This window comes from Canis aureus, chromosome 11, assembly GCF_053574225.1.
Source record: "Canis aureus isolate CA01 chromosome 11, VMU_Caureus_v.1.0, whole genome shotgun sequence".
Taxonomy (NCBI): Eukaryota; Metazoa; Chordata; class Mammalia; order Carnivora; family Canidae; genus Canis; species Canis aureus.
The window spans coordinates 35,972,796-35,979,945 of NC_135621.1; the positions used below are offsets into that span (position 1 = coordinate 35,972,796).

A 7,150-nucleotide genomic window follows, 5' to 3' on the forward strand; every position below is an offset into this window, starting at 1 on the left:
ACAGACTGAGAAACTACATTCCTACTCACCATCTGATATGTCCCATACACTGAGTACTTCATTTCACTTCCTTCAGTGAAAAGATCTGTAAGTCAAGCTAACATTTTTACTGCTTTGGTTCTCTCCTGAAAAGTTTGATTGTCAGCAGCCAACATATTGAGTGTTTTTGTTAAGAACTGAAATCATTTTGATATAGGTCTTTTTTTTCTAGATAGACAATGACTTCATTGCTTGAATACACAGACACGTTTATGCAACCACGACAGAGGCTGTGGATAACTCTTATTTCCAATTGGAGAGGAGTACTCATTTGGTCTTATAATATGAGGCCAACAAATAAATGGAACTCTCCATCAACATCAGTCAGATTTAGCATCCTTTCTATGTCTCTCAAGATGCTTTCAAACAGCAACAGCCTTCTTAATCCAGTAGTAGAGATCTTCGGGAAGAGCAAGGACAAGCAATTTCTTTGGACTTAAGAATTCTCAAGATTTGATTGCCTATCACAAAACATACTTGTGCAACACCTTGTGAGTTTCTCAGAGTCACATCAATTTGTGAGGGAGTCAGGCACATCTTGGCCAGTTTGTAAATAGCATGCTTTACATCATCAGACATCAACTTTAGCCAGGTGGGGAAGCTGCAGTGGTAAAGTAGAGCCAACTGGGACAGGCCCTTCCCAGGAGCATGCATGTGACCCATGATGGCAGCCATCAGGTGGCAAAAAACCATTTTGATATAGATCTTAATGAAATAGACTGAGCTGGCCCCAAATGGAACATTTTTTAGTATTCCCTAATAGTAACATTCCACTGCCACTAGCCAAAGAGCATGAACCTTCTACTGTTTAGATTCTAGTTTTGGGATTCTAGTTTTTACATACTTCTGCTCTTTTTCATCCTCCTCCATGCCATACTCTTGGCCTGATATCCTGCCGTTAGCCACTTAGAGATGGAAGCAACTTAGTGAGCATATAAAACAAGAGTCATGACAGAAATTCCTGCAGGTAGGAACTCAGAAAGATACCAGTGATTCTCAGCTCAGGTCCTCCATCAGAGCAACAGGCGAGGCCAGGTCAACGTTCAGATTCCCGATGGCCATACCTGGAAATGTGGATCCAGTAAGTTGGATGCTGGGCCTAAGAACCTAAACTTTTGCCAGCGCTCCAGGTGATTTTGCTGTTCCCCATATGAGAAGCATTGTAGAGAACATAATTTTGAACAGAGAGAGTTAAATGTACCTAGATTCTTAAGGCTGAGGTCTGGTGCTGTCTGGGTTATTTTGTGGAAGTTACATCACCTTTATTTGCTTTCATTTTCTCCCTGTTGAATGAAGGATGACATTATAATGATCTCCGAAGTCTCTTCTACCTCTGAATTTTTGTGATACTATGAATTAACACAGGGATCAGGCATTTATGAAAACTCTCCATGTTGCTTCCTAATTATCCAATTGCTTCTGTCATCAATTGAATGCCAGAACATTCTTTACAGGCTTTCCTGGAAAGTAGAGAATCAAGATCCTTTGCTTTGGGTATCTGTGTTATTTTTCAGGGCCAGACCAGGCTAGACCACAGCCTTGCCCCAGAAGGCTGATCAGTAATTCTCAGTGGGCCTCCCAGCCATGGAAGTCTCATGAACTAGTACCTCTCCTCTGGCCTCAGCTGGTCACTTGGGTACATTCCAGTTACTAACCAGCTTCACCAACCAGGTTGTTCTAACCATGTAATCACGTTTTGAAAGATGGAAGTTGTTTCACAGATATCTATCCCCACCCTTGTTCTTACTAGAGGAAGCCCAATTTTATTCAGGGCAGCTGAAATATTCAAGATCCTAGTTTACTTTGCAGCTGGAATGGTCATAGGACACCATTCTGTCCAATGAGATACAGGCAAAAGTCCCCAGGGAAGCCATTGCTTCCTCAATAAAAAAAGAGAGGTGCTTCTGCCCCTTCGTTCTTCACTGCCTATCACCCACCCCTCTCTTTTCTGGCTTAGAATTTGGAATGTGAGGCCTGGAGATGCAGCAATATTATTGCAACCCCAAGATGAGATGCATGAGAATAAGGGCTTATATGGAAGGAGAATGGAATGATGGGAAATTCTGGGTCCCTGGTGGTGTCACTGAGCCACCATACTGGTCCTGCACTTGCTCCCCCTGCACAAGAGACAAATCAGCTTTTGGGTTTAAGCTACCTAATGAAGTTTCCCATTATTTGTAGACTACTACAAAGCCCATGCTAGTTAGGCCAATGCGGGCCCTCACTCACTGAAGTGCCATACCTGCTGGTCACCCATTTCTCTAAAAACTTCTTTTTCTCTTTTTTCCACACTTGTTCCCAAAGACTCTTCACATTTTTGCATTTTTAACTTAGGAGACCATTTGTCCAAGAACTTTGTCCTGCCTCTTCCTGTCATTAATATTTTCAAGATGCAAATGTGCTTACATATGAGATGCCTACTTACAGACTACTTTATTAGAAAACAAATTATAATTTAGTCCACAGTAAATTGGAAAAATTGACAGATGAACTCAAGACTGTCACTCTTCTGAGCAGTCATTAATTCACCCATCTATTCATTTGCTTGGCAAATGCCTGTCGCATCTATATTATCTGCAGGCTGTGGTACTAAGCATGAAGCATATCCAAAGAGAATAAGATCCACCTGCCCCCTTGGAGTTGGGGAATAAAAGACATACAAGTCTGAAATGGCTAAGTAATTATGCAAAGACAGCAGGTGACCAAGTAGGAAAAAAAGAAGTTTTGCCAAAAATTTATTATCATTCAGAGAGGATGGAAATTGGCTGCAACCATTTTCTAGGCAACTTTTTTTCCTAAATAAAATGTTTACTTCAGCAAATCAAGCTGACAAATTTTTCCCCAAGGCCAAAGAGTCTATTTTGGAAGAAGGGGGGTTATTTATGCAAAAGAGAAAGAGTCAGAAAGTATTTGTAGAAGAAGGCAAAGGTTTCCAAGTCCACTCCTTAGTTCTAAATAGCTCTTTTTAATTTTCCCCAAGGGACCCATCAAACCCTCAAGAAAATATGAAACAGATTCCAAATCATTCCTATGAGCTAGAATTCCACAAGGGTGATACAGATGATTTCCCTTAGTACCCTGTTTGTGTATGGGCAACGAACCCACACCACAGAGACTATAATCACAGCGCATGCAAAGACTGGCACTTCCTACACCAGGTCCTCCAGGTGTGAGCACAATGCCTCCTTGAAACTCGAGTGGCAGAAAACCTTTTGAATTAAATGTGAAGAGATCATGTATGCGAAGCCATGTTAAAGGCAGAGAAATTAACATAGAAACAAATCTGGAGTGGAAACATAGCAATCGTTGTCAGACAAATACAGAAATAGAAGCCCATGCCATTTTTCACATTCTTTGTTTCAGTACATGCTCATGTAGTCCCTTCAATGTGTCGTGCAAACCAAAGTAGAAGTTGTAGGTCTAGAGTCATGGAAATGGGAAGTGATCAAGCACCAAAGCGCTACACTTTGCAAAAGGTCACTCTCTGTAAAGAGTAGTAGAAAGCATGTTGTCTCTTGTTAAGTAAATGAACAAATGTGATTTAAAAAATATATATATATGTTAGCTTTATCAGATGCACTGTATCAGTGACCAGCCATACTTCTATCATAGAATTATTTGGCTTGTCCCTGAAAAATTAAATCAATCAAAATGTCAATGTTGGGGTAGCCCCGGTGGCTCAGCGGTTTAGTGCCGCCTTCAGCCCAGGGCGCGATCCTGGAGACCTGGGATCGAGTCCCCACGTCGGGCTCCCTGCATGGAGCCTGTTTCTTTCTCCCTCTGCCTGTGTCTCTGCCTCTCTCTCTCTCTCTCTCTCTCTGATGAATAAATAAATAAAATCTTTAAAAAAATGTCAATGTTGGAGGTGTCATTGATAGCTTCTAGTCTCGTGCAAATGCCAATAATAAACACTCTTGAGAGCAGGAAGGAAAGGACATTGTATAGGTTTGTTCAAGGCATCTCTTGGACCTCCTAGAGTAATCTAATGTCAAATATCCTGTACCATGTCTTTGTATATATCCTTTTCATCCTTGGGTGAAAACCAAGTGTCTTCATAATGGATATCTACTGAATTTTCCACTGACCTCTCTAGCTTTGCAAGAACTGCTCCTACTGTCACTTCAACTGGTGGCTTCATTGGCGGCTCTCAATTAGAATACCAGGGATATAGACACATGACTCTTAAAAACAGCTAAGATTATCATGTCCTCTTGACTAATTGGCCTTCTTTATCCCTGGTAATATAATCTTTGCTCAGAAATCTACTTAGTAGGCTATTCATAACAATAAACTTGTAAGAGGTTTCACACATCAGAGCTTTTCTGACTTAATGATTTCAGGATTTTGATGGAGATTCCTGTTAAAGAACAAATTCTAGATTTTTCTTTTTGCCTTCTATATCCTAAAACTGTGATCGATATCAAACAATATTTTCATGAAAAAATGACCAGGAATATTTTCACTGGCTCTTTTTTCCCCTCATTGAGAAATATAAGGCTTACAATTTTCAGATGATCAGTGTATTTCAAGGCCCGACCATATGTGCTTATTAAATATTTGGAGGGTTTTTTTATCTGAATCTTGGCTATATTCCAGTGGTGAATTAAATTCTTCCTCTCAGGGGCACCTGGATGGATCAGTTGGTTAAGCGTCTGGCTTGGGCTTCGGTCATGATCTCAGAGTCCTGGCTGACTCCCTGTTTAGGGGGGAATCTGCTTCTCCGTCTGGCCCTCCCTGCCCACTGCCTGTATTCATTGTCTCTCTCTCAAATAAATAAAATCTTTTTTAAAAAATAATAAACTCTGCCTCAAAATGTTAAAAATCCCTTTACCTTTTTAAAAAGTATGATAGGATACACATAACGTACAATTTACCATCTTAACCATTAAGTGTACAATTCACTAGAATTGAATACATTCACATTGCTGTCCAACCAATATTCAAAACTTTTTTATTTTGAAAACTACACCCATTAAATGATACCCATTTCCCCCTCCTAGCTACCTAGCAACCCACCCCTCTCATTTCCGTCTTTATGAATTTACTTTCCCTTTACTTTTTTTTGAGATTTTATTTATTTGAGAGGGAGAGAGCTAGCTAGAGAGCTGGGGGCGGGGGGGGGGGGGGGCAGAAGGAAAGAGAGAAAAGCAGGCTCCCTCCTGAGCAGTTCTGATCCCAGGTCCCCGGGATCATGACTGGAGTGGAAGGCAGAGGCTCAACCCACCGAGCCACCAGGCACTCCCCTTCTCTTTACTTTTTCAACCACATTTTACCTCATCAGTATCAAAGTACTAAATTTTTTGAAGGAAAAAAAAAAGATAATTTGGAACTGTACACAAGAAGAAAATTAAATTCTTCCCATTCCCAATCCCATAATAGGCCAGAGGTAACAACTATTAAGAGCTCTGTGCAGAGCAGCCTTGGTGGCTCAAGGGTTTAGCGCTGCCTTCAGCCAGGGGCGTGATCCTGCAGACCGGGATTGAGTCCAACGTCAGGCTCCTTGCATGGAGCCTGCTTCTCCCTCTGCCTGTGTCTCTGCCTCTCTCTGTGTGTGTGTCTCTAATAAATAAATAAAATCTTAAAAAAAAAAAAAAAAGAGTTCTGTGCAGATGAAGCTGTGCTTTTTTTTCTATACATCTATTGAGGAGGGAATGGGGGGTTGAATCCCATCCCCCCGAGGGATCCCTTGAGCATTGCACCCCTGAATTTCACAGTCCTCTAGCTGATCTTCACTCACTGTGGTTCCATGCTCATTTTGTGCTGTTCATGGATCCAAATTCATGGTCTACACCCCCTGCCTCTCCCAATCATGGATGATTGCCATGTCCGCAATCCACTCCCCTTGCCGGAACCAGCAAGTCCATATATAACAGTTTCCAATTGGGACCTTACCATTTACTTCCCTTCTCAGTACTAACTCAGAGAAAGTAGCAGGCCCTACTAAAGGAAAGCATAAAATGTTGAAAACAGCGGATAATAAATTCTGGAGGCTAATCTGGCAATATCAAAATTATAAATCCACATAGCCTTTGATCTAGTCATTTTACTTCTAAGGATTCTTTCTACAGATATACTCATATATGTCAAAAAAACATATACAGAGAATTATTCGTTATTCATTATTGTTGCTAATTGCAAAGGAGTGAGAACAATCTGAAAGCCTATTTTTTGTTAAAGATTTTATTTATTTATTCATGAGAGACACAGAGAGAGAGAGGTAGAGACACAGGCAGAGGGAGAAGCAGGCTCCATGCAGGGAGTCCGATGTGGGACTCGATCTGGGACTCCAGGACCACGTCCTTAGCTGAAGGCAGATGCTTAACTGCTGAACCACTTAGGTGTCCCCTGAGAGCCTATTAATAGGAATCTGGTTAAATTTATTTTCCATGGAGTAAGTACCCTACAGTTTTTTTTTTTTTTTTAAACAATGAAGAAGAGTTTTACATTTTCATATGGGATGATTTCCAACTTATATTGCTAAATGTAGAAAAACAAGATGCCAAACAGAGTAAATAATATGCTACTATTGGGACGCCTGGTGGCTCAGCGGTTGAGGTCCTGCCTTCGGCTCAGGGCGCGATCTCGGGATGGCGGGACCTAGTCCTCCGTCGGGCTCTTCACGGGGAGCCTGCATCTCCCTCTGCCTGTGTCTCTTTCTCTCTCTGTGTGTCTCTCATGAATAAATAAAGTCTTTTAAAAATTTATGCTACAATGCTCATATAATATGCTTTATTTTTATAACATAATATGCTGTTATATGAAAATAGGATGCATAAAAACAAATGGATAGAATAAGGTGTGCATCACAGTTGGCAGCACTGTACCAATGATACCAATGTCACATTTCTTGGTGTTGAATCTGTACTGCCCTCAGGTGCTTCCACTGGGAAAGCTGGGTAAAGTGTACACAGGAGCTCTCTGCATTATTTTTGGAGCTTCTTGTGATTCATAAACTAGTTCAAAATACAAAGTAATTTTTCAAAAGGCATTGAGGTACATATATGTGTGTATATGCTTTTGCGCACAAATGCATAAAATATCTGGAGGAAGGGATATATGACCAACTAAAAACATTGGTTGACTCTAAGAAGGGTAATTGAGTGGCTCGGGA

General features: G+C 40.9%; 1 pseudogene; it reads right to left on the bottom strand.

Moving 5' to 3' along the window:
* Positions 1 to 249: 249 nt before the first annotated feature.
* LOC144323024 (small ribosomal subunit protein uS15-like) lies at positions 250 to 702 on the bottom strand (annotated as a pseudogene).
* Positions 703 to 7,150: the final 6,448 nt, after the last annotated feature.